Here is a 21,912-nt window from a genome sequence, read left to right as displayed (position 1 = left end):
TGTGTGTGTGTGTGTGTGTGTGTGTGTGTGTGTGTGTGTGTGTGTGAGAGAGAGAGAGAGAGAGAGAGAGAGAGAGAGAGAGAGAGAGAGAGAGAGAGAGAAGGAGGAGGAGGAGGAGAACGGAATGAGGATGTACTTGTGGGGAAGAGGTTGAATATAAATGTCAGGAGCCGCAAAATTCAAGGTTTAAGGTCCGAGGATGGAGAGATTTTTTCCCCAGGGCAATTTAGAGCTTTCCCTTATTGGGTGTGTGCCCACTAGGAACTCCAGCTGGAGAGTTTTCCTCGAGACAGTCTCTGAGCCCATCCACATGTTGCTGCAGAGGTGTCCTACTGTGGCAATGCCAAGAGGCGGTGCACACCAAAGCCTCTTGCTTTCTCTCCTGGAGCTGGGAAAAGCTCCAGAACAAACCCTGGATGCCCTTCGTCCCCTGGACGGTACAATACCCACGCCTCTACCGGAGTATTATAAGGCTGAGCCCGGATCCCATTTAATTAATTAGAAAATAACAACCACAACAAAAACCAAACACCAGATAGTTCGTCTTGGTTTGACAGACACTTCTTTTCTCTCCCTTTTACCACTACTTATTTGGGTCTCATTTAAACCATCCGTGGTTTTAACTCTGACTACCTGCTTGCCTGCCTGGCTCGGTCTTCCCCACCCTACCCTTTACTCTTCTATTGTGGATTAGAAACTTGCAAAACGTGGTTGCAGATTGTCCCCTGGGGCATAATCCGAGCCCTTTGCACATAATCGGAGTCCCGAACAATGGCTTCTTCTTCCCTTTAAAGTCTTTTAAGTGGATCGGGCTCCCCCGAGCAACCACTATTGTATATAGTAGCATGGTCCCGTGCTTCTGTCTTCTCAGAATCATAGGCATTTCCTGGATAGTTCAAAAGTGTTATGGTTTCAGTGGCAAACCTTCCGTAGAGACGATGGTTAGAATAGCATTAACCTGCCAGGGCAAATGACATAAAGAATGTTAAGCTTTCTCGCTCTAGTAACCTGCCCAAGGTGTGACCTCCAAAATTCAATTTTCTTTGTGGGAGGTTGGAGGAGCTTAGGTACTCTGGGGAAATACTTTTTTTCTTGTTAAATTAGCTCTCAGTGACATATACTCTGTTCTGTTGTGGTCTGGCCAACCATTGCAGATGCTGTTATATTATTAGAGTGAGTCCCTCAGAGTCCTATTACATTTTCTTCAGCGGGGACCTAGAAGTGTTTTTTTTTCAATTGGATCTGTACCTCATTTCTCAAATACTGCAGACATTAATGGTTACTGTATCTGTGCACACGTGTGCTAAGTTTGCTAAAGATATTTGTGCAATCGTCCATGAAATGACTTAATGCACATTTATGTTAAACCCATCTAAATGTAAAATGCCTATCCGTTTTCAATTTTCCTTTCCACACTGTCAAAAGGCGCTTGGTTACTACAGGACTTAAGAGCTCTCACTGTTAAAACAGAGGTTTCTCACAACTTCAAGTCGGTCATAGTAACGGCAGAAACCTGTCTGAACACTAGCTTAGTATAGTTACAGGCATGCTGTAAGTGCTTGTTATGCAAGTATTAGTTGTTTTATTTATTTAAAAATACTAGAATCTCCTAGGCAGGAAGATAAACACACTTTCCTTTGGAGGTAATTTGTGAATCTATTTTTCTTTAAATATTGAAGGTTTAAAATCTATAGTTTTATATGCCATCAGGGTCAACTGTGCACAAAATTACCAAGCAGATGAGTGTATCTTTGACACCCTCCTCCTCCCTCTTTTGAAGAATCTCCCTTTCATTCTCTCTCTCCACCCCAGAGTAAGAGGAAGCTTACTCTTAGCTGTCAGCTAAGTACCATTGAGGCAGCAGCTTGGAATGTTTTAAAGAGTGACCTGGGGTTATAAGCTATATTAATAAGGTACTCTTGAAGACGAAAGACCCAAAATATTGATAGACTAGTGTTGGAATTTTAGCAAAAAGTTGGGGGAGATAATTCTAGGCAGAGAGGCTTGAATTATGGTAAGAGTCCAACTAATGATATTTTCGTCATTCCTCAATTCATTTTTATGGGTTAATTCTTAGCTCATAAATGCACTGACCCCACCTGCTCAATAAGGATAACAAATTAATAAGTAAACACTGAAACATTGTGTAAACAGAATATCCACTTATTAAAAGTCATAAAATCTTCAGTAATTCATAGGAGAAGGTAAGATAACAAATTGATCAGACATGTTGAGGGAAAATTATATTTGTATTACATGGGTAAGGCTCATGGATATCATATCTTAAATGTACAAAGGCACACATCACTTGCAAAATTTACTCATGGAAAATTACCTTTTGCTGGATATGTAATTGTGAATACAACACACACATCTTTATTTCCATATACATATATTATATCTGTATATGTAGGTATGTATATATATGTGTATGTATACACACACAGACAGAATTTGTTTTCCTTGCATGAGACTGAGTATGTGTCATAGTGTTAACATACCTTAGACATTTACTAGCACTATGACCCTGGGCAAATTATTTAGCCCCTCTGAGCCTTATCTATAAAACTGGGATGAAAATAATAATAGCTAACATTTATATGGTGCTTCCGATGTGCTAGGCACTGTGCTTTAAAATTATTATCTCATTTGATCCTTTCAACAACCCTGGGAGGTAGGTTCTATTAAAATCCCCATTTCACAGATGAGTAAACTGAGGTAAATATAAGTTGTGACTTGCTCTGGGTCACACAGCTAGTAAATGTCCAAGGTTAGATTTGAAGGCAGACCTTCCTGACTCCAGGCAGCCCAGCATTCTAAACACTGCACCACCTAGCTGCATAGTGTTATTGTGAGATTTAAATTATGTAATATACAGGAGAGCTTTTTCAGACTTAAAGTGATAAAGATTAATAGTATGCATGATAATAATAAATAATAATAAACTTTAATAATCCTTAGGGTTTCCAAGGTTAGAGCTAGAAGGAATCTTAGATACCATGTAGCTCAACCTTGTAATAGCTAGGTGGCGCAAAAGATAAACCACTGGACTTGGCATCAGGAAGATTCATTTTCCTAAGTTCAAATCTGGTCTCAGAGACTTACTAGCTGTGTGACACTGGGTAAATCACTTAACCCTGTTTGTCTCAATTTCTTCCTCTGTAAAATGAGCTGGAGAAGGAAATGGCAAACCACTCCAGTATTTTTGCCAAGAAAACCCCAAATGGAGTCACAGATTGTTGGACACAACTGAAAAACTCAATACTATACCAAGGAAAAAACTAAGGCCCACAAGGATCAAACAATTTACAAAATATTATGGAAGTAGTAGCAGATTAAAGGATGTGAATGCAGGTTCTCTGACTTCAAAATCTAGTGCTTTTTCCAAGATGCTCTCAATTGGCATAATATCTCATCAGGGGCATTATTTCCTCCCTTGGCTTTTGCAAGTGTCAAGGAAAGGGAACATATTGACCTTGGTGTTGTGTATCTGTGACATAAACAATGGTTCAGGAAGCCACTGTCAATGAATGTATGAAGAAATCACAGTTCAACTAAGTAGAGTGTTCTGATTGGTGAGGGAGAAACAAAGGACTCCATGAAGTGTGTCAGTTTTAGCAGAATACATTAAAGTATGTTAAGGAAAAAATGAAAATGAATTTTAAAAAATAACTTATGAGAAAGCCAAAGTTTATGTGATGTCACCTTATCAGAAGCCTAGCTTTAATAAGCTAGACAACAGAAAACAAAGAAATCCCATGCCCAAATCCTCAAATGAAAATATCAATCCTTTGTTTAACTGGGGAAGCACAACCAGACAGCAGTATATATGAAAAAGATGTAAGCTCTATATAAGACAACAGCATGCTATGGTGATGAAAAACAAAACAAAATATAATAGTACAAATACAGAATTCAGAGCAAGGGAGGTCATGGTCTTACTGTCCTCTGCATTGGTAGGGCCATTTCCAGAGTTCAGTTTTCAGAGCTACATTTATGAGAGGTATTACCAAACTGAGGAACATTCTTCCAGGATGGTGCAGAGAATCCAAACCATGTTAAATGAGGATTCTTAAAAAGACATGAATATTTAGCTTCTACAAGGGAATATGGTGGAATATGGAGTGAGGAAGATGACTATCTTCAGTATTTTCAGGCCTGTAATGTGAAAGGAGGGATTAGACTTCTGAGTACTTCTAGTAGATAGCCTAGGATCAGTGGGAGGAAGTTAGAGGTAGAAGAGTTTTCTACTTAATATAAGGAAAATCATCCTAACAAATAGAAGTCCTTTAAAGTGGAATGCTTAGGGGCAGCTAGGTGGCACAGTGAATAGAACATCAGCCCTGGAGTCAGGAGGACCTGGGTTCAGATCCGGCCTCAGACACTTAACACAAAAACTAGCCTTGTGACCTTGGGCAAGTCACTTAACCCCAATTGCTCTCCAAAAAGCAAAAATAAATAAATAAATAAAGTGGAAAGCTTATCTTGGAAGATAGTGAATTCCAGGCATTGATGGTGCTACAGGAGCAGTTGTGGGGGATGCTGGAGAAAAGATTCATGCCTCTGTCAGGAGGTTAAACTAGATTATTAGGTATCTCTCATTTGCAGGTATACTATTGTCATTCATTGTCTTGTATTCTATGTTCTCTTTGTAACCTAACATCTCAGAATGCCCTCTTCTCTAGAAGAAATTTGCTATTAAGCCATAGCTACTCATCATGACTTCTAATACAGTTACTAATATGTTGAGGAAGTTCTAGGTCACAGGGCTGGGGAACCTGCAGTCTTGTGGCCTTCTAGGTCTTTGGGTTTGGACTTTTGACTGAGTCCAAGTTTTACAGAACAAATTCTTTTGTTAAGGGGATTTATTCTATGAAGTTTGGATTTAGTCAAAGGGCCGCTTGAGGTTTCCAGGTCTACAAGTGGCCTCAAGACCTCAGGTTCCCCACCCCTTGGAGTCTAGGATAAAGAACACAATGCATTCTCCCTCTAAATGGATTCATTGTCACATTGAATGCTCATGCACTCACTGATACTGCTGATGACAGCCTTTACATGTCCTAATTCCCTTCATATACACCCATCCTGCTTTCAACCATGCTCTGACTTTCTTCCACAACCATTAGGGCTCCAAGATCTTGGATACTCTTTCATTCTGTCTCAAATATAGACTAACATACTCCACATAAACATTAGCTCTCTGTCCACATTATTTCTCACCACACCAGGGAGCTAGTTTTCATCAAGATGTTTCTAATTCTAGCATCATCAAGATTCTGATATTCCTTAAATACACCTCTGGTATAATTGGTGGCTTCCAGCAGCTCTGTACCCTATCTCTTCCACTCCTCTGTTTGCATTTCCCACTCAAATATGGGAGCTCTAAGGTCCCTTCCAACTCAAAAGGTCTAATTGTCTATGAACTGAAAAAGGAAAGAAAGAAGCAGCTTTCGAAAAAAAAAAATTTTGAGAGACTGTCCAAGTGAGGAGAAACAGTGAACCCATAAAGGGCAGATCAGATGCAAACTATAAATTAAGGAGACTAAAATACAATTGGAGATGTACCTTGTAAGGGATTCCAAAGCCAATAATAAAGGATTTCTTGAATACATCAAAGAGAACTTGATTATTACAATGCAAAAAGGTGCACTTAGAGGATGAAAAGGAGACAGCAAAGGCAGTCTTTATGGAGGAAGCTGTTATAGACATTCCCACTGCTGGGGCTACTCAATTTTTTTGGGAAAAAAAAGTTAACCGCGTAGGATGTTCTAGACTTACTTCATAAACTAAATGTAGTTAAATGACTGGAACCATATAGCAACTGCTTTTGGTATGAAATATTTTGAAGGAACTCATAGCTGAAATTGTGAAAACTCTAGGCTAATATACATAAATCATCATAAAACAAATGTTATTTTGGAGGATTGGAAGATTGCCAACATGGTTCCCATCAATAAAAAAGTTTTGGAGGAAATCAGTTTCTTTCTTTTTGGAGGGGGGAGGGTAGGGCAAGTGGGGTTAAGTGACTTGCCTAAGGTCACACGGCTAGTAAGTGTGTTAAGTGTCTGAGGAGAGATTTGAACTCAGGTCCTCCTGACTCCAGGGCTGGTGCTCTATTCACTACACCACCTAGTCATCCCAAACATTTTCTTCTTTGTTTTGTTTTGTTTTGTTTTGTTTTTTGCTTTTTGGAGGGGGGAAGGCAGAGCAATTGAGGTTAAGTGGGAAATCAGCTTCACTTGAGGACCAGTGGCATCATTAGTAGCAGGTAGGTTCATCAAATGCTCAAATAAACATGATCTATGGTATAGGGGAAGAGGAGAGCAACATGGAATCTCTCAGGGGAAAATCATCCCTGGCTAATCTATTATGACCCTGAAAACTCTGAATCTCTTCTGATCATGGGCCTAGTTAATGAGGAAAATAGATCACATAACTTCAACAAAGGTTTATCACTCTCATTTTACAGAAGAGGGAACCAAGGCTTAGAAAATTCAAATGATGTTCAGTGTGTCACACAGCTACTAAGACTGAAACAATTTCAATCCAAGTCTTCTGGTACCAAGGTCAATGTCCTTCCTTTTACACCACATTGCTAGCCATGATTGCAGTCTAAGTGTGACTATATTCTAAGGGGAATAAAGATGACTTAAATCCCTTTCCTCTCCCCCCTTGTAATTTTTTTTTTTTACTGACTGCACATTTTTGTGAAAGAGAACTATATCCCTGTAAATCATTGAATAATACTTAACTTTGATAAATCAGTGGCCCTCTGATTTATTTAATGTGGGTGTTCCCGTCTATGATGCATATCATGGCCCATCTTTGCCTTCTCTTGTCCTTGTTCTCCCATGAATCTTTCCTAGGGGGTCTACCTAACATGCCACGTGCATTTGAATGGCGGGGTAACAACAGAGCACTTGGGCTGTCTCTTAGCTATTTATTGGTTATTCTTGTCACCCTCTTTTGTGTCCAACTTCTTTTTGATAACCTCCTTTATGCCAAAACTGCATAATTCATTGTTGGGAATGTATTGTGGCCTACTCACACCCAAAACGAGCTTCTCCATTGTCCTTTGGGTGAACCTCAGTCTTAATTCTTTGGAGACTGGTATTCCATGACTCATAGCTATGCAGCATCATGGGAAGAACCTTGTTAAAAAGATGGGCCTTTGTTTCAGGGAGAAGCTTGGGGTCATTAAAATCATTAATCGTTTTCCCAATGAACACCTCCTGGCTCAGTTCAATTCCAGGCCTAGCTTACTGTCCATTTGTACTGTCTATAATGAGGACAGACATTTTGTATATGTGTATGTGGGGCAACTAGGAGGCAAACTGGATAGAGTACTGGTCCTGGAGTCAGGAAGGCTTATCTTCATGAGTTCAAATCTTACTAGCTGTATGACCCTGGGCAATTTACTTAGCATTTGTCTCAGTTCCTTATATGTAAAATGAGCTGGGGAAAGAAATGACAAACCACTCAGTATCTCTGCCATGAAAACTCCAAATGGGATCGTGAAGAATTGGACACAATTGACATGACTGAACAACAGCACCATATGCATGTATACATATATTTATACTATATACATGTGTGCATATATATGTCTGTGTATATTTATACACAAAGATAGGTAAGCAGAGATTGATGGATAGAAATATACATATATACAGACAAGTAGGTAGACAGGATCTTTTTGGAGGATCAATTCTGGTCCATCTATCCTGCATATTGTAGTCTGGAAAACAGGCATTTTTCATCCACTTGTTTGTTCTTTTTTGTTTTGTTTATTTTTTTCTGTGTGCTTTGGAATGACTGGATCTCATTTAGGGAGCTCTGTAATGTTTTGAGGCTCAGTCTTTGCAAATGCAGTCATCTACAAATAGGATAGATCATTAGGGGAATAGCTGAAATAATGCTAGATATAATTTCAATAGTAAGCACATAAAATGTGCTTGAACTCGAAAGTGTAACATTTCTTCCATTTTTGTTGTCTTTGTACTTACATGATGAGGCTCCCACCCTAGTTCACATTCACATCACTTCCTGGAGCTATTAAAGTGGCCTCCTAATTGTGACCCTGCCTCCAGGCTCTTCCTTTTCCCATACCCCACTCAGCTGCCAAAGTGATAACCATGTCATTACCCTGCTCAAGAAACTTCAAAGGCTTCTGATTACCTCCAGGATCAAGTATAAATTCCTCTGGTTGGCACTAAAAGCCCTGAGCACTCTGGTTTCAGCTTGGCTAGACTTTTCCTGTCTCTTCTTCATGCCCTCTCCAGTGCGGCCAGACTGGCCTATTTACTCTCCTTTCTCACCTCCTATGTTCCCTGTGTCTGGCAGGAACTCCCTTCTCATCTTCTCCTTTTAGAATCCCAATCCTCCTTCAATCTCAGCTCAATTGTCACTTCCTACACGAGGTATTTCCTCATCCTTCCAGTTGCTAGTACCCCATCCTGTTGAAATTGTTGCATGTTTGTTGTTGTTTAGGTGATTTTCAGTCAGGTCAGATCCTTCATGACCCCGTTTGGAGTTTTCTTGGCAAAGATACTGGCGTGTTTTGCCATTTCCTCCTCCAGCTCGTTTTATAGAGGAAGAAACTGAGACAAAAAGGGTTAAGTGACTTGCCCAGGGTCACACAGCTAGTAAGTGTCTGAGGTCAGTTTGAACTCAGGAAGATAAGTGGACCTGACTCCAGGCTGGGCGCTCTGTGCACTATGGCCCTACCTAGCCATCCTGCTGCATATTTACTTTGTATCTATTTTGTGTGTTCCTGCTTTCCCCACCTTCCTGCGGAATGTAAGCTCCTTAAGGGCAAGGCTTGTTTCATTTTTGCCATTATATCCCCAGCTTCTCAAACAATGGGTGGCATATAGTAAGGGCTTACGAAATGCCTGATGGTTGTTTGAAGTTCTCAGTACTGATCTTTGATTTATTGAAAGAAGGGAGACAGCAGGGTACTAGATTTTGAGTCAATCTTAACTTATGAATCCTGGTTCTCTAACTTGTTGGTGACAGTGGCGGACAATTTTCTCATCCATAAAATAAATAGATCTGGATGATTTCTCAGATTCCTTTTGGTTTTCGATTCTTATTATGAATGGACTCAGTTTCTTTATCTATAAAATGGGCTGGAGAAGAAAATGGAAAACCACTCTAGTACCTTTGCCAAGAAAACCCCAAATGGGTCAGACAGGACTGAAATGACTCATCAACAACAACAGCAACAAACAACAACTATTCAGTATTTCAGGGACTTTTAATATTGGGGATGGTTATTTCTTCCACCAAAGTGATGAATGTTTTGGCCACAGGAGCTCACGAAATCATCTACTAATGCATTTGGGAGTTTCTACCAGACTTAAACAGACCAGATTTCAGAGGATAATCAGATATTTAGTCTCCAAATTCTAAAGTTTTTCCTAGTTGACGGGAATTTCCAGAGCTGGTCATCCCCACCAGAGTCACCTCCATATTGCCATGAGTATGAGAGTAGGATTTTAGTGGAGGATGAATGACTATCTATGGTGTGAGTAGTGACAGTGTCTTGCTCATCTCCTGAAGGCCTTGTCAATTCCAAGCAGCAGAGTGTTAGCATAAACTGGTATATCCAAAGTCAAGTCATGTCAACAAGCATTTCTTAAGCACCTACTGTATACCAGGCACCTCTAAATATTGGTAGCACTAAGAAAAGCAAAAGACAATTCCTCCTCTTATGGAGATCACAGTCTAATCAGAGAAACCACAGGTAAGCAACTAAACATAGAAGCAAAATACATACAGGGCATATTGAAGATAGTCTCAATGGGAAAGCACTAAAATTTAGAGGACTTTGGAAAAAGGCTTTTTGTAGATGGTGGGACTTTAGTTGAAATTTGAAGGAAGTCAGGGAAACCAGGCCAAGCTGAGAAGGGAGAGAATTAGAGGTATATGAAAATAAATACATAAAAATGATCATAGTCTAGAGATGGAGTGTTTTGTGCATAGAGAACTACCGTATAGCAACGAGAACAGTGTCACTAGATTGCAGAGTATGTGGAGAATGGTAAGAAAGCATAAGAAAACTGGGAAGGTATGAAGGGACCAGGTTATGAAGGGCTCTGAAATCAAAAAGGACTTTGTATTTGAACTTGGAGGTAGTAGGGAGTCAGTAAGAGGGGACATAGTCAGATATGCATTTTAGGAAGATCAATTTGACAGCTGAGTGGAGGATAAATAGGTTGGAGTGGAGAGAGACTTGAGTCAAGGACACCAATCAGCAGACTATGGCAAGAGTCCAGGCTTGAGGTAATAAAGGCTTCACCAAGGCTGTGGCAGTGTCAGGGGAGAGGAGGGATGCATGAGAGATATTAGATGGGTTGAAACAATAGCAATTGGCAGCTGATTGGACCTGAGTCCTGAGAGTGAAGAGTCAAGGCTAATACCTAGATTGTGAACCTGGGAGACTGGGAGGATATTGGAACTTAAAACAGTAATAGGAAAGTTAAGAAGTGTTCATTTGATATCAATGAGGAAAACACAGTTTTTCTTTCATAATGGAAAGTTAAAATGTAGTTGGAGCTGTATGGATTAACACACTGTGCCATTTTGTAAGCAATTATGATTCCTTTCAAATAATATGTAAATTCACTTGTTCAAACAAAGGTTGCATATATTCTTCCACTTTATTTCTTCTTGTTTGTATGACATTACATCCATAAGTCTATACCTACTTATTCTATTCTCTATATTAGAACTGAAAGGAAATTTAATGATCTACAGATAATTCTTTTTCTCTATTGATTATAGTATTCCCCCCTGAAAAATAGCTATGTTTGAGAGAGAAAAATAGACAGCAATACCTGTTAGTATTTGATGAAGCATAAGAAAAAATAATTTATCTCAGAAAATTTCAACATAATATAAGTCAGGAGGGTAGTTGTGTGTGTGTGTGTGTGTGTGTGTGTGTGTGTGTGTGTGTGTGTTCTGGAGTAGGACTGATTTTCTATTTGTAGAGAAGTTTAGATTTTATGGTTAGTTTTGTTTTACTTCCCTGAGGAGATAATTTCTTCTCCTCTTCCTTCTACCCCTTTCACTGTCTCTTTCCTCCTCTTTACATTTTTATTCTCCTACTCTCTCTTTCCTCCTTTCTCTCCTACCCTCCCGTTCTCTTTCTCCTTCTGTTTCTTTTTCTCTTCTTCTTCCTCTTCTTCCTTGTCCTTCTCTTCTCCTTGCCCTCCCTTACCATCTTCATTACCATAACATGGGGTTCCTTTAGCAATCAGAGGTATCTGAATTGTGCAAAGCATGAATCAAACTAACTTAATATGACAAAGTACTTGACCTTTAAGGCCATGAGATTTAAAATGCTTTAAACAGGTCTAACGTTTGCCCTAAATATTAATTTGCATCTATTTTCTTCTTGTAGTATAGAAGGACCTCACACTTCTTTATCATAATTATCTCCAAGGAAGAAAGGCATTTAACCTCTCACAATGTGTATCTCTGAAGCATCAAGTTTCAGGTGTTCTAATAATTTTGTCACATATTTTCCCTAGTTAGTGCCCTCAGTGGAAACCGTGTGTTGCTTTTCCTTAAATGAGGATTATAAAATCATAGCATTATAAACTTACAGCTGGAAAAGACTTTAGGGGCCATTAAGTCCAACTCACTCATTTTACAGATGAGAAAATTGAGTCAAAAAGTGGCTACATGACTTGGCCAGAATGTCTGAGGCAGGAGCCTAACTTAGGTCTTGACTCCAAATCCGGAACTCTTTCCCCTAATCCAGAGTAGGAAGGGATTTAAGATGTCAACCAGCCTGAACCTTACCTGTGCAATAATAACAAAAATAAAAGTAATATTAATGATAACTTTATTAGCTGTTTAATTTTAAATGAAACTTTATGCAAATATAATTAATTTTATCTTGGTTTATAGAAGTTTTTTTTTTCCTCCAAGTACTTTAAGAATCACACTTAATACATTTTAACTTACTTTCACAACTGCATAAGGTTTAAATGTTCATAATTTTCACACAAAGAGAATGAAAAATCAAACAATCATAAATGCGTAATGTTCTGCCTGTTATGTAAGAAGAAATTTTGCAATACGCACATTAAACCTAACTGGGGCTTTGTTTTGTAAGAAAGGGAAGGGGAAGTGAATTCCGCACCTTATTATTGAATATTTGTTGAGCACGTACCTGATGAAGTCTCCATAGAAAAGCCCTTTCTGCCCCTTCTCCTAGGACACTGTCAGCAGGAACATTCTATCCCAGGTGTAAGATGCATAGAGAGAGGTGGATTCTCAAGGACATTGGACTTCACTTAATTGCTTGAACTTGAGTTGGTTAAGTGTATGTTTAATTACACTGTAGATGAAAAAGGTAGCTAGTTCAGAGTGTAGACATTCAATAGTGGAAGTAGTTTCTGAGCTCCTCAAATATAAGACTATATTGTTTTTCATCTTTGTACTAATCTATCAATTAATCAACATGTATTTTTAAAGTCCCTACTATGCCCTAGGGGCAGCTAAGTGGTACAATGGATAAAGTGCTGGGCTTGGAGTCAGGAAGACTTATCTTTTTGAGTTCAAATCTGGCCTCAAACACTTAGTAGCTTTGTGAACCTGGGCAAGTCACTTAACCCATTTGCCTCAGTTTCTTCATCTGTAAAATGAGCTGAAGAAGGAAGTGATAAACCACTCCAGTATTTTTGTGAAGAAAATCCCAAATGGGATCACGAAGAGTCAAACACAACTGAAAAATAATTGAACAACAATAAACTGTATCCTGGGTACCATACTAAGTACTAGAGATACAAAGGCAAAAGCAGTCTCTGCTCCAGAGGCGCTTAGAATCTAGCAAAGGAGACAACATGCACTTATTCAGGCTTATACAAAATAGATACAGTCAGGTAGGTGGTATAGCAGATAGAGCATGAGGCCTGGCGTGAGGAAGACCTGAGTTCAAATGTGGGCTTAAACACTTACTAGCTCTGTGACCCTGTTTAAGTCACTTTACCCTGTTTGCCTAGGTTTCATCATTTGTAAAATCAGTTGGAGAAGGAAATAGCAAACCACACCAGTATTTTTGCCAAGAAAACTCCAAATGGGGCCATGAAGAGTCAGACGTAACTGAAAATTGTTGTTCAGACAACAATAAAAAATTGGTGGGGGAGGTACTGTATCTGGGATGACTGGGAGATGAGGAGGAGGAGGGTATGCATTCCAGTCACAGAGAATAGACAGTACAAAGGCAGGAGAGGAAGAAAAACAGCAAGAAATCCAGTTTAATTGGTGACTGAACCAGTGTTCATGGAGAGGGATCTTTTGTAATTAGGCTAGAAAGGTAGGTCAGGGTCATGTTTTTTAGGACTTAAATCCCCAACAATGCATTTATTTGTATCACCAACAACCAACTTGGTGCTTTACACTAGTAGGTGCTTAATAAATGTTCAGTTGTTGATTATTTTGTACTTTGAATGAAGTATGTGTATGCTTTTAATTAGATTGGAGATATTACCTGCCTCCCCACCTGATTAAAAACACAAGTGCCTATGATATGGTGGATATCTACCCTGTATAATGTATTACAGTTAAAGCTTCCCATCACTATCTAGAATAAAAGAAACAGATGAGGTTGATTTTTTTTTCTTTTCACATATATTACTTATCCATGACTCTATATCTTCCTTCCTAGATATTGAAAGAATTTTCTTTTTTGCACTTTCATTTTCTGATAATTAAAAGGTACTGAGATTTCATAAAGGAAGATATAGACAGGGTCAGTGCTTGTTAACACAATGAAAGGATTTGCTTAATTGACGTTGCTATTTGCTAATGAAGACAGGATTCATCGTTAAGGCCCAGTTAGCTTGGACAACTTGGATGCTACTTCTCAAACTCCAGCTACTTGTCTCCTAAATGGATCACAAAGGAAATCAGTTTGAATGAGTGTAGATGGATAACTATAAACCTATCACCACTGCTGAAAAAGACAATAAAATATATTTTGCATTGTAGGTGCACCATAACTCTCATCTTTGTATATGAAAGACAGCAAGTTATTATTGAGGAAATGCCTTAAAGAAATGTGCTCTTTGAAAAAGTCCTAGTATCATAGATTTAGAATTGAAAGAGATTGTAGAGGTCATCAAATTCATGAATATGTAAAAGTTTGTTTTTTTTTTTTAAAGCAGAGAAATGTCTCTATCACACTGGTTATATTTGCTCTGGCAGGGGTTCTAAATCTGGGGGTCTATGGATAGTTTTCAGGGAGACCATGAACTTGTATTTTTGTTTTCACTAATCTCCAAGTGAAAATGTGCATTTCCTTAAATTATTTTTATTTATTTTTTCCTGAAAAGGGATCCACTGTACATACAAACAAATACATACAGGGTATAGTGGAGAGAGTCTCAGTGACAAAGTACCAAAATTTAGGGGATTTTGGAAAAAGCTTTTTGTAGAAGGTGGAACCTTAGTTGAGATATGAAGGAAGCCAGGGAAGTTAGACCACGATGAGGAGGAGGAGAATTATAGGAATAGGGGACAGCCAATAAAAATGGTCAGAGTCTAGAGATGGATCCTAGTTTAGGTTTCACTAAACTGCTGAAGGAGTCCAGGACATAAAACAGGTTAGAATTCCTGATCAATGGGGACTTTATGGCAAGCTATGGAAAAAATATCACATAGATAAGAAGGCATGATAATTAACAATCACTTCTGGGAGAGTAGTGCCATCAATGAAATAATGAACCCATGAAGTATTGAAGTATTATTTGTTCAAGGTTATGATTCTAATTATAAAGTTATATTTTTAAACAAAATAAAAGAAAGCTTAATGATATGCCATTTCATCAGCTGTGTGCCTGATGCCCATTCTAGATTAATTTTCCACTTACTCCTGGCAAAATTCTTGATCATATTATTAAAGAAAGAGTTAAGGAATCCTTAGAAAAAGAAGCAATGGAAAAGAAGAGCTAGTCTGACTTCAACAAGAACAGTCAGACATGCTCCACAGCTAGCTGGAACTGGCTTGTGGGAGCCAGTTGTTAAAAATTACAACTTGGAAATCAGTGAACGCTATAAATCAGGGCTTGATTTATTGTTTTGATTGACTAGACTTAAGGAAGTGATGGAGAAAATGTTAGTAATGTAGGTTAAACTTAAAAGTGTGCCATTTGTACCTTTTTTTTTTTAAGAGCTAGTCATTACACATTTACCAGCACACTCCTGGGAATAGGTCATGACAAACTAATTTCATTTCTTTGACAGCTAGTCATGTGAAGCAAATATTGGAAAAGGAAGAGACTAGAAGCTAGGACACCCATTAGTTGACTGTTATAATAGTCTAGTTCACATTTTAGGAAGAACATGGATAAATGTCTAGTGAATCAGGGAAATAATATAATAGCTTGCATTTACATAGCACTTAAAATTTTACAAAAGGCTTTATGTCCTGTGCTATCCATTTGTCTTCACAACAGCCCCATGACATAGGTACTTTTATAATACACACTTTTCAGATGGGAAAAAAAAATGGGCACAAGGAGGTTAGATGACTTACTCTAGGTCACATAGCTAATAAATGTCTCAGGCGGGATTCAAATTCAGGTCTAACTCCAAGGCTATGCACTGCACTACTTGCTGCCTAAGGCATTTCTTTCGAGATTAACACAGATAATACATTTGATACAAGTGTCTCTTGTTCTTGTGGAAAAGATGGCAAGATGTAGTCTATGACACTGTATTTATCTAGACTCAAAACTAGTTGAACAACTAAGTCCAAAGAGTAGTAATTAAGTGTTCAATATTAACTTGGAAGGAGGACACTAGTGAGTGCGTTTGTTTGTGTTGCTTAAGAAAAAGGTCATATGACCAAAAGAGCACGGGTTTAAAACTGAAATAAATCATAAAGGCCCGCTAGTTATCTTTGCCATCAATCTAGAATTGGAAGGACATCAGAAGTTATCTAATTCAACTCATTCATTTTATAGGTAAGGAAACTGAAGTCTAAATAATTTAAGTAACTTCTCTAAACTCACAAGTAGTAAGCAGCAGAATTGGAATTTTTTTTTTTTTTTTTGCTTTTTGGAGGGGGGAAGGCAGGGCAATTGGGGTTAAGTGACTTGCCCAAAGTCACACGGCTAGTAAGTGTGTCAAGTGTCTGAGTCCGAATTTGAACTCAGGTCCTTCTGACTTTAGGGCTAGTGCTCCGTTCACTGCGCCACCTAGCCACCCCTGAGAATTGGAATTTTTATCAATTACTTGAGCCTATGTCCACATGGCAACCACTTTTGCAAAAGCTGGAACTTGATACAACCACCATGTTGTCCATAGGAAAAAAAGGAGCATCTGGAGACCCTTGCCATTTATAGGAAACCTCTCTTCTTTTATGCAGAGAATTCACTCATCCATTCAAAAACCTTTTGTTAAGTCCTTATGATGAACCAGACACTGGAGATACAAAGGCAAAAACCAAAACATTCCTTGCCTGCAGAAAGGGACATTCTATTAGGGAAAACATGTAAACAGTAATAAGTAAATTAAAAATGTAGTCAAAGTAAATATAATTTTTTTTCGGGGAGGAGAGCATCAGGAACTGGAGAGATTAGGATAGACTTCATGTAGAAGGTGATATTTGTGTTGAACCTTAAAAGGTACATATTACCTGTGTGACTTGAGCTCAGGGACCTCATCTATAAAAAGAGGATGCTAGACTAGTTAGCTTCTGAGGTCCCTGAGCTCTACATCTATTATTTTATTATGCTATGATGCTAGCGCTTCTAAGCAGGGGGTATATTCTGAGACTGGGAACAACTGATACAGAGATAGGAGATGAGATGCTGTATGGGGGAAACAGCCAAGTAGTCAAATTTGGCTAACATATAAAATATGTGAAGGAGGGTTCTGTTCAATAAGACTGGAAAGGGAGGCTGGAGTCATATTGGGAAGGACTTTAAATGGCAAACAGAACTTATATTTTATCTGAGAGGCAACATGACACATTACAGCTTCTTGATCCAGGGAGAAAAGTGGTCAGATTTGTGTTTTTAGTAACATCAGTTTGGAAGCTATATAGAAGGTGGATTAGAGAGGAGGCAGGGAAACCAATGAGGTTTTCAAAATGACATAGGCAAGATGGTCAGGACCTGTACTAGGGTGGTTGCTCTGTGAGTGGAGAGAAGGAGAATTTTTTTTTTTTTAAAGCAATCGGGGTTAAGTAACTTGCTCAAGGTCACACGGCCAGTTATTACTTCTGGATGTGGTGCTGAGTATCTGAGCCCAGATTTGATCCAGGTCATCCCGACACTGGAGCCGGTGCTCTTACTCGCTGTGCTACCTGGCCGCCCCAGAAGGAGAACTTTTTAAGGGATTTTGTAAAAGGAGAATCAACAAGATTTAGCAGCTGATTGAATCTAGGGGCATACGGGAGAATGAAGAGTAGAATATGACTGGGGGACTCTGAACCTGGGTTATTGAGGTATGATGGTGACATTGACTGAAATAGGGAGCTTAGGAAAAAGGAGAGGTGAGAGGTAATGAATTTTGCTTGGACATACTGACCTGGAGATTTCTATAGGATTTGATATTTGGATATGGATGGATATAATACCATTTGGTATTATCCCATAGTTAGCTTGATGATATAGACCTAGGAGCTAGGAAGAAAGACCATAGCTAATGCTGTAGATCTAGGAGTTATCCACATGTAGCTGATAACTGAAAACATGGCAGGTGATGAGATCACTGAGAGAATATAAGGGGACAGATCCCTGTGGGAACACACACAGACACATACACACAAATAAAGGACAGTATATAGATGACGATGCAGCAAAAGAAAAGACAGCTTGGAGGAAATCCTAATGTCATGAAAACACAAGGGAAGAAAGGAGGGAATGGTCAGTAGTGTCAAATATGTCATAGAATTCAAGGAAAATGAGGATAGACTGAGTAAGGGTCACTGGATTTAGCAGGAGATGGCATAGTCTTGGAAAGAACAGTTTCAATTGAGTGATGAGGCTGGAAGTCCAATGGTTTGAGAAGTGTAAAATGGGATAGAATATCCACCTTTTAGTCAAGAAGACAACTTCAAATCTGGCCTCTGATACTTCCTAGCTGTGTGACCATAGACAACTCACTTAACTTCTTGGACCCTCAGTTTCCTTATCTGTAAAGTTGTGTTAGATGGCCTCCAAGGTTTACTTTGGCCACACAATGATAGTCATTGGAAAAGACTCTGACATTGGAAAAGATTGAAGGCAAAAGGAAAAAGGGCTGGCAGAGGATGAGATGGATAGATAATGTCATGGAAACAATGATTGTGAACTTGGACAGATTTCAAGAGATAATGGAGGATAGAAGGACCTGGTGTGCTATGTGGTCCACGATGTTACAAAGATTTGGACATGACTGAATAACAACAAAAATTTTTTTCCAGCTCTAAATTCAATGTGTAGTCTAGTAGAGAAAGGTTTTTTCCCTTTCTTTTTTCTTTAATACAGTTTGGTTATGAAAAGAGATACAGGACAATAGCTTGAGAAGATGGTAAGGATAAAGGAAATTGTTTTCAATAAAGTCATGCTTCTTCTTCAAGCATCGCTTTGATGACATGTTCTAGAATTTTCCCAGGAATCAAAGTCAAACTCTCTGGTCTTGTGTTATATTTGCTCATCTCCAATTCATGATTTGTACAAGAAAATTATATTGTTTTGTCTCTTTACCTCCAGTACCTAGCACTGAGCATAAGGAATAGTAAATGCTTTTGAACTTAATTAGTTCCTTAAGGACAGACAGTGCCTTACTCATCTTTGTATATTGCACAATAGGTTACATGTACATCGAAGATATTCAATAAAGATTTGTTTAAAGAATGAGCAATTGAATAATCATTATAATTTCATAGTTGTTGAGAAGTAAGCATTTTAAAAGTTATGGGATGATACAATGTCAATTATGTATTGTAATTATGATCTTACATACATGACTATCCACATTTTTCTGTTAATATGTATTATACATTATTTCAGAACATGATGCTAATTATATTTGTTTTCATTTCCCTTTATCCTTGAAAATATAAGCATAGATCTATAAATGTTTAATCTAGACATATATTCATTTTACATAAAAAACCCCAAATATGGATGAAATATGGTTGCCAAATAACACTTTCTAAATAAAACTTGGGAGATTCCAAAATATTATCACATAAGCATGTGATGCTTGAAACCCAGATAACAGCCTTTGTTATGACATGTCAGAGCATTCCCTTTTTGGAATGCATAAGCATTCTATGGCTGAGGGATTTCCATAAAGACTTCTATAACATGTGAGCCAATCTGTGTTAAAAAACAAAAGTAAGTCTTGCTTTTTGGTCTATACTTACATGTCGATGGAACATTGGGAATGCACATAAATATATAAATGTGGCTGCTAGGTGGCACAGGGGATAGGGTACCAGCTAGGAGCTGGAAGATCAGCTTCAGATGCTTACTAGCTCTGTGACCCTGCTTGAGAAAGTCACTTAACTTCTATTTGCTTCAGTTTTCTCATCTATAAAATGGGGATAATAATAGCACCTACCTCCCAGGGTTGTTGTGAGGATCAAATGAGTTAACATAATGTCTATAAAGCTTTTAGGCACATAGTAGGTACAATATAATGATGATGACAATACTACTACTACTACTAATAATAATAATTCTTCAGCCTTCATTGCTGTCCAAGTCAGGGGGTAATGGAAAGAACCCTAGACTAGGAGACACAGAACCCGAGTTCTAGTTCTTCCTCTAACACTAAATATCTATCATGATTGGCAGATGACAAGTCCTCTGGGTCTCAGTCTCTTCATCTGTCAGATGAAGGGGTTGGAATAGCTGATCTCTGGGATGTATTTAGCATTTAGCACAATTTTCTGACTTTATCTGGATTTGATGGTTTTGGTGACAGTGTAATTAACTCTTCTCTTCATTGGGCAAGGAGAGGGACCTAGCCCTAGGATAATAGGTATGCTAGATATGAGTGGTGGAAGAAAACATCTAGTCTGATCCTCTTTGTTTTATAGATTAGGAAACTGAGGCTCAGAAAGAGTAAGTTATTGGCCAAAGGTTGTGTAGATAAATCTAAGCAGCAGAGACTTTTGGCTCTGAATTCAGTTCACTGCATCTTGCTTCCTATGCCTTCAAAGTTTCCTGACATTCTACAAAAGATATTGAAGTTCTTGATACTTTGTTGTAGGCAGGATTCCATAGGTATGGATACAATTTCCACAGATGTAGATAGCATCCATTTGGTACTTTTTCATCCTGTGCCATCTTTGTATATGTTTTCCCACAAGTACCTCATAAAGGATCTACCTAACATGATGGTGGCTTTCTACTTGTTCTTATGCTATCTCAGGGGCACCATTCTTCTATTTGAGTTGTTCATCATCATTTTCATTCCATGATAGACTCCCTTCCCTTCTGAGTCATTCATGTTCTTTCCACCATTTCTTATGTGATAACTGTCTTCAGCAAGATCCTGAAGTCTGTTTACTGTTACCACACATGATGTAGTTTTGGGCTTTTTGCAATTTACAATTATTCTATTATGGCTGTTTTTCAATGATTTGCACCAATATAGTGTCACTGGGATCATATTAATGTTAAAAATATGGGCTTCTCATCAATTGGGAATGGCTAAACCAATTGCAGTCCTAGAATGTAATGGATTATTATTGTATTGTAAGAAATGATGACTGTGAGGAAGACAGAGAATGACGAGAAAACTTATATGAAATGAAATGACAGAACCAGGAAAACAATAAGTACAATTAGAAAAAAAACAAATGGAGCAAAAGAAAAGGTGAACTCTATGTAATTATAATGACCAATATTGGACCCAAAAAAGAGATTTGAGAATGCAGCTTGTTTGTATTGTTCGAGAGCTGACTGTTCAGGACTTCATATACTGCTGGATTTGAAGTGTTGGCTAGTTTTACTGAATTGCATTTTCCCTCTCTTTTAAAATTCTTTGTTATAAGGGATCCCTCTCCTGGTGGAGTTGGGTGAAAAGACATACTGGAAAATGAAAATGGTATAAAAATATCAATTATTTTTTAAAAATATGCTTCTATAGCAGCATGTAGTTTGGGATTATTAAAATTTTTGCACAATCTTATCAATTAAAGGTTTGCACAGTTTCCCAAATGTGAACCAACTTGATTTCTTCCTATTCTTCCTCCTTCTCCTCAGTTCTAGACCCATCTCTCCTTTGGTACCTCCAGTGTCTGTCCAACGTGTATCAGCTTCTGCCTCATGTTGAAGTTTCTTTAGAAGATAGAATCCTTCTTCTGTCTTTCTGTCCTAATTCAACCGGCTTTCTCCCCAGTCTTTCTCCAGTTAAAATATTTCATTACCATCACTGAATGAAAACTAAGTTCTGTGGCAATAATAGCTAACATCTATATAGTTCATTAAAGTTTGTAAAGTGCTTTTACATATTATCTCATTTGATAAGTGAAAATAATAACTAGCTTTTATACAACATGTTAAGGTTGGCAAAGCATTTTGCAAACATTATCTCAATTGATCCTGATAATATCCCTGTGAGGTAAGTGTTATTATTATCTCCATTTTACAGATGAGGAAAACAGACTGAGAGAGGTTAAGGGACTTGTCTAGAATCACATAGCTAGTAAGACTCTAAGACAAGATTTGAACTCAGGTCTTCCTGATTCCAAATCTAACCCTCTATCTATCTATTGCAATGTCAGCAGTGATATGAATGATATTGCCCAAGGTGGAATTTAATAAACTGAAAAGAATAATTCCTCATTTTTTCACTTAGTTTATAGCCTAAGCCTTCATATTTATTTCATGTTATTGCTTAGTGCAGGGTGTGGCACATAGTAGGTTCTTTTTAAAATGTTTATTGAAATTA

General features: G+C 38.2%; 1 protein-coding gene across 7 annotated transcripts in view; it reads left to right on the top strand.

Annotated features, from left to right (window-relative positions):
* LYPD6 (LY6/PLAUR domain containing 6) overlaps positions 1–21,912 on the top strand; it is a 163,568-nt gene that overhangs the window by 534 nt on the left and 141,122 nt on the right. The gene's annotated exons all lie outside the window — the stretch shown is intronic.

Source organism: Petaurus breviceps, unplaced genomic scaffold (assembly GCF_028583685.1).
Source record: "Petaurus breviceps papuanus isolate PSGF00001 unplaced genomic scaffold, PetGlider_PUasm1.0 90723, whole genome shotgun sequence".
NCBI classification, from domain to species: Eukaryota; Metazoa; Chordata; class Mammalia; order Diprotodontia; family Petauridae; genus Petaurus; species Petaurus breviceps.
This window is presented reverse-complemented; position numbering and strand designations above follow the sequence as displayed.